The sequence below is a fragment of the Micropterus dolomieu genome, linkage group LG12, assembly GCF_021292245.1.
Source record: "Micropterus dolomieu isolate WLL.071019.BEF.003 ecotype Adirondacks linkage group LG12, ASM2129224v1, whole genome shotgun sequence".
NCBI classification, from domain to species: domain Eukaryota; kingdom Metazoa; phylum Chordata; class Actinopteri; order Centrarchiformes; family Centrarchidae; genus Micropterus; species Micropterus dolomieu.
Window position 1 is genome coordinate 5,161,254 of NC_060161.1, and position 11,234 is coordinate 5,172,487.

The following is an 11,234-nucleotide window of genomic DNA, read 5'->3' on the forward strand; positions in this document are numbered from 1 at the left end:
TTAATTGAGCGGTACGCTCATCTAACGTTTAATTTATCCTGAATTTCCATCTGAATGTGAAAACTGTCATGCAGCATCCCAGCAGCAGCCAGCTAAAGAACGAGCTAATAGACCCCACAGCTGCTAAGTTAACGTTAATTATTATCTTTGAGGTGTGCAAAGCGTTTTACAGATGTGTTTTCTGTTAAGTCTTTACATGAGTAACGTTAGCTATTCAAATATGTATTATTGGTCTGTCAGACCTATAAAACCTTCAGACTTCCTTATTTGACATTTTAAATATGCAGAGGCAGCACACAAATGCCACAAATGATTTAATTAACTTTGTTACTGTGTTATATTCAAAGTAACTGAAGCTTTCAGTCCATGTGCAAAATAAAGCTGTGTAGACTCTGAAAGCAGAGTTTAGTTTTTCACCATAGACAGAGCTCAGTCTGCTGTTTGAGGGTTTCCAGTCAGACTCCTGTAAGCCCCCTGTAGCCAAAATCACACTATGAATGTGACGGTTATTATTTTCATCACTTCAGGTTCTTCGTGATTCTGATGACTTCACAAGAGGTGATGTTGTCACCACTGATGAAGAGTCTCTTCAGGCTGTAAAAGCACATGCTGAGACAGAAGAAGCTGGAAAACTGACTGTTCCCTACCTTTGCAATTACTCCTTTTGAATAGAATTTAAATGTTTCATTCGTGCTCGTTTGAAATGCCTTATAAGATGATATAACAATGCATTGCTACTTTTCACCAGGTTGCCTCACAGTGATTGACTGATGTTGATTATTATGTGCAGGTGTTGCACAGTCCAGAGCAGCAGGTTTCCTGGGATACTGTAAGGTAACAGGAAGAGGTGCTTCCACAGTGGCTGGTATAAACAGGATCCATGGCTTCCAGCCAAGACTCTGCCTACTGTTAGATTACCTCATATCACAGTAAATACTTATTTTCAGGTAAGGTGTGTTTGGTTTATGTTACAATTTTTTTTAGAAAAAGAAGCTTTATTTAGGTTTGATCTGTGGCTCTGCTTTGGATTGTAAGCCTCAGCTGGTTGTATTTTATCCATTCATCATCAACCACTTATCCTGCGTACAGGGTCGCGGGGGGGCTGGAGCCAATCCCAGCTGATATCGGGCGAAAGGCGGGGTTCACCCTGGACAGGTCGCCAGTCGATCGCAGGGCCACACATGGACAAACAACCACTCACGCTCACACCTAAGGACAATTTAGGGTAACCAATTAACCTAGCCTGCATGTTTTTGGACGGTGGGAGGAAGCCGGAGCACCCGGAGAGAACATGCAAACTCCACACATGCGTTTTATTTATATTGTAATTATTTATTTAAATAAATAGTCAAATGACATGTATCTTTTTAATGATTATTCAGTTTACCTGATGTTATATGCTGATTCATTCTCTCCAATGGGAATGGCTTTTAAAATGTGGAACTGACTTTTCCTGAACGATTACTGATTTAAAAATGGATGTTTTGTTAAAATGACCAGAGGTTCGGAGAAACTGTAACAGGTTGAAGTAGAACAGGAATCAAAAACTATCAAATATTAAAACAACAGTCTGATATTGAAAACATTTAATTATTATATACAACATCTTCCATCAAACTTATTGACTCATTGGGGAGACGTCCGTTTTTGCTTGTGATAAGCTAGCCCAAATCACACCATCAAAACTTCTAGTTTCATACTATATACTTGTTTCGTGAAGCACATGCAGGATTTTTACATGTCAACATTAGGTTATTGCAGCAAATGGACAGCAGAACAACAAAGAAGCCCCCTGCTGTGAAGAAGCCATTTGAGTAACATACATTAGTATGTACCACCGGTTATTGTGGCACTAAAAACTTGTTGTTGAGTTGATGGCTCACTATGACTCTGAACTGATAGTAAAACACATAATTTTGTGTTTGTATGTTGTATTTACCATGGGGTTCATGCCCTTCCCTTCTCATGTTCGCCTGTTTGTCCCTCTCGTCTGTGTTCTTGTTATATGCTGCAGATTGTAGTGGTGTGACACGATTTGCAGTGACGATCGATTGCAGTGAGCACATGCGGTGGGTAAGTTGGTGCACCCCTGGAGCACACCCTTAGTTAGACTGCCTCCCCACAGCTGGCCCTGGCCCACTCCACTCTCTTGTTTGGTTCAATAAGTAATAACTGGGAGTGTGTTTTGTTAAAAAATAAAATAACTTGTTTGCCAAAATTTGTAATAAACTTTCATATTCCATTTGTAATTTGATTGTTTGTGTTACTCACATTCTCTTTTCAGGCACTTCCAATTACCTTTTGGAGCCACGTCTGTCTTTCTTACTTGTGTAGCCTTTGTATAAAGTAGAAAAAGCATTTCCTGGGGTGGAAGTCCCCAGGTGGCATTGTCGGATAGTTAGATTCTGGTGGTGGTGATTCCTCTCTTGGCACCACCACCAGCCTGGCCACAAAGAAAAAATCTTATCCATTTTAACAAAACAATACATATGTATAAATATTTACAACTTTACTACAAGTGTTATGTCAGTTACAGGATATTATAAATCTAAAACTTCAAAGCAATGTTAATTACATTTTCATTAGCTTCAGAGTTTTCTACAGTAACTGGCCAGGAGGTGTATTAAGTCATCTGGAAAGAGACATCATGAAAGTGATGGCAGTTTAGTGAAGTTAAATGTAATGTGCACTTATCTGACCAAATAGCAGTCTAAAGTGAGAAGGGCAAATGCTTGAGTGACAAAAACAATGCAAAGCAGGAGAGCAAGAGTCAGAGAGACCAAACTGACATAGGTTTATATGGGGACAAGCGAGCGGTGTCAGGGCTTTCATATGAAGCTGTACTGTCCAACAAAATACTAATGGAGACACTAATTTTAAATTTAAAGTTTGGTGATGACACTGACTAGCATTAAAATAGCTTTAAACGGGGTTTGCAAGTTAAACATTTCTATCCGGGCATACCTGTAGAGATGTGCCTTCCAGAGCGGTGTTAATATATGTGGGTGGAAAATAAAAAAATTTATTAAGAATATATTTAACATAATTTAATAGACATACAGTAGCTTTGCTTGGCCTACATGCAATGAATCAATGGCCTGACTCTCTCCATCCCTGCAGAATGTACAGGCTAGTATACCACAATATAGTTGATCATGTATACGCTAATTCCAGCGTTTCTTTTCTTGATTCCCATGTGGAGAGACAAAACTTTTTAAATGACGTGTACATTTTAACTGGTTTTCCACAAATGTAGCAGTAGGTTATATTACTAAAGAGTATGTGTTCAAAGACTGTATGCACTGATCATCAACAGTTTCAGTGCTATCCTTAACAGACGTGTCAGTATTTCCATTAAGAGCTTTAGCACCAAACTCCTGATACTTGTACTTGCTTAATTTCCCTACAAGTATTTTCAGTCTGTGTTGTGTTGACTGCAGTCTTAGTGTTGGACATTTTAATATCAAGTTCTTCTGAGGGTTGCACATATTTTGAACGCCCTGCCCATGAACCCGATTCTTAGTCAATCAGACTAGTTCCTCCTCTGATCAATTCAATTCACTTGAACTTGGTTTTTAAAAAAAGCTGAAAAAGGTCTTAGTGAGTACATAACTTTGAGAATAATTCCACAATGACACTTACAAGCCTACCTATTAACATGTTTAAGCTTAAATATAGATTTTTGCTGATGAAAGTAAATAGCAAAACTCAATATATCAAGCATAATCTATACTAATCATTTAGATGCTTAATTTGGTTGTTTGTTTTGAAGCATGTGCAATTCATCGGTTTGTGTGTCTCTTTATTTATCAAGAAAATTTGTACTAAAACTTTGCATAGAGGTACAAATATAAGATTCTAAAATGGGAGACTGTTTAGTATTGGTTTGCAGCATGCAAGACTTAAGATAGTTGAATAGATAGTTGAAAGTGTTTTTTTTGTCTAGATACCATTTGTACCATTTGGTCCACACTGTCTTTTGTGTGTATTGTTGTGCCGTCCATGTTGAGGTCCATGTTCATGTGCACTTCACAGCTCTAAGTTCTTCACCAAATTGGAAGTGTAATTTGCTAATGAAAATGTAATTTTAATCAGTATTGTTGTCAGCACAACTGTAAACATCAGAATCAGAAGGAGCTTTATTGCCAAGTCGTGTTTTACACATCTGAGGAATTTGCTGTGGTGATAAGGTGCTACACGTAGACAAACATACAGTCAACATAAATATATGTAGAAATATATACGCAACGGAAGAGAATATTGTGTACATATAAATATATAAACTGACAACGTAAAAATATACAACAACAAAGATCAACAACAACAAATATGTGTGACGTGCCTTGTCTGTGCCCGACACGAGATGAAACCATATTTACATGTGCAGAGACATTTGTATCATTTGCAAGGGGGCAGTGTCAGTGGGGGACCCGGGTCTTGTTAATGAGGCTAGTAGCCGACGGGAAGAAACTGTTTTTGGGGCGAGAGGTTTTGGTCCTGATAGACCGCAGCCTCCTGCCAGAGGGGAGAGTCTGAAACAGTTTGTGTCCGGGGTGGGAGGAGTCAGCTGCAATCTGTTTGCCTCAGAGTCCTGGAGGCATACAGGTCCAGAAGAGAAGGAAGATTGCAGCCAATCACCTTCTCTGCCGAGCGAATGATGCCCTGCAGCCTGCCCTTGTCCCTGGCAGTGGCAGCAGCGTATCAGATGGTGATAGAGGAGGTAAGGATGGACTCAATGATGGCGGTGTAAAAGTGCACCATCATTGTCTTTGGCAGGCTGAACTTCTTCAGCTGCCGCAGGAAGTACATCCTCTGCTGGGCCTTCTTGGTGATGGAGGTGATGTTCAGCTCCCACTTGAGGTCCTGGGAGATGATGGTGCCCAGGAAGCGGAAGGAGTCCACAGTGGTGACGGGGGAATCACACAGGATGGTGGGGGAGGGTGGGGCTGTCTTTCTGAAGTCCACGACCATCTCCACGGTCTTCACAGCGTTGAGCTCCAGACTGTTCTGGCTGCACCAGGTCACCAGATGATCTCCCACCTGTATCCGGTGTCATCCGCAAACTTCAGGAGCTTGACAGACTGGTGACTGGAGGTGCAGCTGTTGGTGTACATGGAGAAGAGAAAGGGGGAAAGAACGCAGCCTTAAGATGATCCTGGACTCAGAGACATGTTTTCCCAGCTTCACGTGCTGCTTCCTGTCCGTCAGGAAGTCAGTGATCCACCTGCAGGTGGAGTCAGGCACATTCAGCTGAGAGAGCTTGTCCTGCAGCAGGGCCGGGATAATGGTGTTGAAAGCAGAGCTGAAGTCCACAAACAGGATCCTGGCGTAGGTTCCTGGGGAGTCCAGGTGCTGGAGGATGTAGTGAAGGGCCATGTTTACTGTATCATCTACAGACCTGTTGGCTCTGTAGGCGAACTGAAAGGGGTCCAGGAGTGGGTCTGTAATGAATTTTAGGTGGGACAACACAAGGAGTTCAAAGGACTTAATAACCACAAGTCTGTAGTCGTTTAGTCCAGTGGTCCTTGGTTTCTTGGGGACAGGGATGATAGTGGAGGCTTTGAAGCAGGCTGGCACATGGCTTGTCTACAGTGAGGTGTTAAAAATGTCACCGGAGACAGCTGATCAGCACAGTGCTTCAGGGTGGATGGGGAGACAGAGTCCAGCTTCTTTGTGGGGTTTCTGCCTCCTAAAAAGACAGCTTTGTCCCAGTGGGGCGTGTGTGACGGCGTGATAGGCATTGCTAACTGTGGTGTAGCAGTGATCCAAAGTCTGGTTGGACACTTTATAAACTGTCTGTATTTGGGGAGTTCTTGGCAGAGATTTCCCCTTTTCAAGTCACCAAGAACAATAACAAGGGAGTCAAGGTTTGTCTGCTCCACAGACAGTATCCGGTCAGCCAGCATGCACTGTGCGTCCTGAACGTTTGCGTGCGGCGAGATGTAAACACCGACCAGAGTGAAGGAAGCAAACTCACGGGGGGAGTAAAACGGGAGTAAAATGTCCATCGTAACATCCACTCCCATGCAGCCGGCCGCTCCTTGAACGCAACAGCACTCCATCATCCAACTTCCCCAGAACTGCTTCGTCCACTATTCCACATCCAGCAGCTCTCTTGACTCCGCCGAGCACACACAGGGGCCACAGCTTCCATCATCAACCTTCGTCCAAGGTCCGCTCTTCTAGACGCCCAACTTCCAACCGACCGGATCACCAGCATTCAACCTGCTGCTGCGTACCGGCCGACCCACAGCTCCCAGTTCCGGGCAATTCCACATCACAACCATCTCCAACTGGACAGTCACCCGCCTCCAGCGTGCACTTCAGGAAAGTCAAATTAATTTCTACCGGACCCCAAACAAAGCCAGGCTTTTCCAGCTCTACACAACCACCTGCAACACCAGTACAGCCAACCGCTCGCTTCTGCATTCCAGACCCAGTGCCACGAGCACGCGGCACACCGGTGATGTCACGCCGCCGCACAGTGGAGCATCACAAACCATTCCAGCCCCCGCTGAGAGCCAGGTCATATCTCCCCCAATGCCTGCTCACTCTGTCTGATTTTTCCCACCTGTTCCTACCTCTACACATGCATCCCTCCATCCCAACATCCTTTCTCCTCCCCTTCCTTCCGCTGCAGCCAATATAGCTCCTTCAAATCCCCACACCCAAGCAGCTCTTTCCCTCCCTCCTGTAGCAACCACCACCAATGCCGCCGTCCACGCCGGCTTAGCCACAACAAGCCACGGTGTACCACCTACTGGACTCACTCCATTTCCTCCTTTTCTATCACTATTCCTCTCGACCCAGCTTACACATCTCTCTCCCTCGCGATCCAGAGAACTCACTGCCATCAAATTCGCCTTCGCCTTTTCCCTTTACCGCGACACTATTTGTTCAGTCTTCCCCAACCGCAGGGCTGAGTTGGACAACTACCTCTCCATCATCTTGGACTTGGCTCTGCGGTTCGACGGCACCGGTTTCTTTTCTCACCACGTTCTTTTTGCTTCTCAAGCCGCAGGCCACCTCCAGCAGTTCGCAGCACGCTCCGCACTTGCTTGTAACCTGTACGGCGCTCCTTCCCATCCAGCCACCAACAGTGTCATCGCCGCCCCTTTACCTCTTTCCTCACGCCCCACCCCGCCTATCTTTTCTAGGTTCAGTTCTGCCGCACCCCCACCTCCCCTCATCCCCAAATCACCTACTCCCCTACAGGCCAGCCCACCGCCTTCAGCACGTGGTCCAATCCCTCGTGGAGTGGACAAAAGGGGAAGGCCCGTGCTGTACCAGGGCGGCAGAATGGTCTATAACAACTTCAATGATTTGGGTTGCAACATCTCCACCTTGTTATTGTTCTCGGTGACTTTAACAGGGGAAATATCAGCCATGAACTCCCCAAATATAGACAGTTTATAAAGTGTCCAACCAGAGAGGGGAACACTTTGTGTCACTGCTACACCACGGTTAGCAGTGCCTATCACACCGTCACACGCACTCCACTGTGACACTCTGATCACGTGATGGTCCATCTGTTTCCTGCTTACAGGCAAAAACTAAAGCTCTGTAAACCTGTAGTGAGAACATCAAAGAAGTGGACTAGTGAAGCTGTTGAGGACCTCCCGGCATGTTTGGACTGCACTGACTGGGATGTTTTCAAGAAGGCTTCCAACAATCTGGATGAGTTTACAGAGGCTGTGACGTCCTACATCAGCTTCTGTGAGGACACATGTATACCAACACGCACCAGGGTGATATATGACAAACCCTGGTTTACAGCTAAACTCAGCCGGATGCTGGGCGTTAAAGTACAGGTTTAGCAAGGAGGTGCGAGAAGCTAAACGACTGTACACCGAGAGACTAAAGAACCAGTTCTCTGCAAACGACTCCACTTTTGTCTTGAGGGGGTTCAGACAGATCACAAACTATAAGCCCAAAGTCCTCCACTCCATAAACGATTCTCGCCTGGCAAATGAGCTGAACCAGTTCGACTGCCGCTTTGAGAATCAGTCGGACACCATCCCCTGTGACTCCTCCACTCAGCTTCAGCCCCAGTCCACCACTTCTCCTCCCCACCTCCTCAGAGCTGGCCAGCTCCACCTCCTCCCCTTCTCTCTCCATCACAGAGAGGGAAGTCAATGGTCTTTTCAGGAGGAAGAAACCCCACAAAGCAGCTTGGTCAGACTCTGTCTCCCCATCCCATTTCAGCTCTGCTTTTAACACCATCATCCCGGCCTTGCTGCAGGACAAGCTCTCTCAGCTGAACGTGGCTGACTCCACCTGTGGGTGGATCACTGACTTCCTGATGGACAGGAAGCAGCATGTGAAGCTGGGAAAAATTGTCTCTGATTCCAGGACCATCAGGATCGGATCCCCTCAGGTTCTGCGTTCTTTCCCCCCTTCTCTTCTCCCTGTACACCAACAGCTGCACCTCCAGTCACCAGTCTGTCAATCTCCTGAAGTTTGCAGATGACACAACCCTCATTGGGCTCATCTCAGGTGGGGATGACTCTGCCTATAGGTGGGAGATTGACCATCTTGTGACCTGGTGCAGCCAGAACAGTCTGGACCAAACTGTTTCAGACTCTCCCCTCTGGCAGGAGGCTGAGGTCCATCAGGACCAAAACCTCTCGCCACAAAAACAGCTTCTTCCCGTCTGCAGCAAGCCTCATTAACTAGGCCCGGGTCCCCTACTGACACTCCCCCCCGCAAATGATTCAGATGTCTCTACACATGTAAATACTGTTTCATCTCGTGTCGTGCACAGACCTGGCACGTCGCACATATTTGTTGTTGATTGTTGATCTTTGTTGTTATATCTTTTTATATTGTCAGTTTATATATTTCCATTGCGTTACTTCTGCACGGCACAGACCCAGAATAATGCACATGTATATATCTGCAACGTTGTTCTTCCATTCCATATTTATATATTTCTACATTTATTTATGTCGACTGTATGTTATCTCCACAGCGAATTCCTCGTATGTGTAAAACACTACTTAGCAATAAAGCTCTTTCTGATTCTGATTCTAAAGCTGACATTACTAGCGCCTTCAAAGTTTTGCCCATTCATCCTGACTTCTGGAGTTCTTTCGGCGTCTCTTGGAACAATTCTTCTTATTTCCTGGTCCGCCTCACATTTGGGTGCAATAGCAGCCCTAAGATATTCGACTCACTTCCTGAAGTACTCTGCTGTATCCTCCTTAACAACCACAAACTTCCATATGCCATTCATCTGTTGGACAACTTTCTGCCACCATCCTCACCTCCAGCACACGGTCTCTCCACCCTTAAGTCGGCCTTTTTCCAGGTCGGCGTTCCCCTTTTCCCAAAAAAAACGGAAGGACCCAGCAGAACATTCGAATTTCTCGGCATCACCCTAGATTGACTTTCCTTCCAAGCTTCCCTCCATACCGAAAAACATTACACTACATTTCCCAGTACATCAAACTACCTCCTTGCCCATAGATGAGAACCAAGCGCCAGCTTCTCTCTCTGCTCGGGCACTTAAACTTCGCCATCCGCATCATCCCCCAAGGCTGATCCTCCCTCTCCCACTTATTGTCTCTATCCGCCACAGTTCCATCCCTCCATGACCAAGTGGTACTCAAAGATGCTTGCAAAATGGAGCTGAGATTGCACCCGTGACTTCCTGTCCTCCTGGAACGGCATCTCTTTTCAGAAATTCAAATCCTTAGCACCAGACTCAGAACCCCATCCAACACCGGTCCCTCAATTTTCAGACACGATCTTCAAGTGAATACCCAGCTTCTCCACCTGGTCTCGTCACACAACAATCAATCATCAACAATCTCGCCCCCAAGACACTCTCATCATACTATTCGGGGTGGTGTACATTCCGAACCTTCCGTACCTCATTCGGCCTACCATTTCCTTCTATCGACATCATATCAGTAACCAGCTTCATTACCTATGCCCCCTTGGTCCTCAATATCAGAACATCCACCATCCACGTATACCACAGTGGAATAAACTTCATCGTCAAACTCCTGTCCGGAGCACCCACTCCATCCATCTCTCACCCCCACATCAACATGCTAATCAAGGGCCTCCGGAAAACGGAACCTCAGCTTCCTCCGAAACGATTACCCCTGACATCAGACCTCCTCGCCCGTTGCAAGTCAGGATTTAGAGCTCATCATAGCACAGAGACAGCACTGGTGAAAATTACTAACAACCTCCTTATTGCATCAGACAAAGGACTTGTTGTTAAAGTAGCTGTAATTAAACCTCTTCTGAAAAAGCCCAACCTTGATCCAGATGTTTTAGCCGACTATAGACCTATATCTAACCTTCCATTTCTCTCTAAGGTTCTGGAGAAAGCAGTTGCTAAACAGCTGTGTAACTTTCTACAGAGCAATAGTTTATTTGAGGATTTTCAGTCAGGATTTAGAGCTCATCATAGCACAGAGACAGAACTGGTGAAAATTACTAACGACCTCCTTATTGCATCAGACAAAGGACTTGTCTCTGTACTGGTTTTATTAGATCTTAGTGCTGCATTTGATACCATTGACCATCAGATCCTATTGCAGAGACTGGAACATTTCATTGGCATTAAAGGAACCAATCTAAGCTGGTTTAAGTCCTATTTATCAGATCGATTTCAGTTTGTACATGTTAACGATGAGTCCTCCATGCACGCCAAAGTTAGTCATGGAGTTCCTCAAGGATCTGTCCTCGGACCAATCCTCTTTACTTAATATATGCTTCCTTTAGACAATATTATCAGGAAATATTCCATAAGCTTTCATTGTTATGCAGATGATACTCAGTTATATCTATCGATCAAGCCAGATGAAACTCATCAGTTAGCTAAACTTCAAATGTGCCTTCAGGATGTTAAAACCTGGATGACCTGTAATTTTCTAATGTTAAACTCAGATAAAACTGAAGTTATTGTTCTGGGGCCCAAGTACCTCTGTGACGCATTATCTAAAGATATAGTTTCCCTTGATGGCATTGCCCTGGCCTCCAGCACCACTGTGAGGAATCTTGGAGTTATCTTTGATCAGGACATGTTGTTTAAGTCTCACATTAAGCAAATTTCAAGGACCGCCTTTTTTCACCTACGTAATATTGCGAAAATCAGGAACATCCTGTCTAAAAATGATGCAGAAAAACTAGTCCATGCATTTGTTACTTCTAGGCTGGATTACTGCAATTCCTTATTATCAGGCTGCTCGAAAAAGTCCGTTAAGACTCTTCAGCTG

At 44.9% G+C, this 11,234-nt stretch overlaps 1 long non-coding RNA gene across 1 annotated transcript in view; it reads left to right on the forward strand.

Annotated features, from left to right (window-relative positions):
* LOC123980737 overlaps positions 1 to 995 on the forward strand; it is a 2,448-nt gene extending 1,453 nt beyond the window's left edge. The window contains exons 2-3 of the long non-coding RNA XR_006827547.1: positions 528 to 558; positions 791 to 995. This is a non-coding gene — a long non-coding RNA (uncharacterized LOC123980737). The remainder of the gene's footprint in view (positions 1 to 527; positions 559 to 790) is intronic.
* Positions 996 to 11,234: the final 10,239 nt, after the last annotated feature.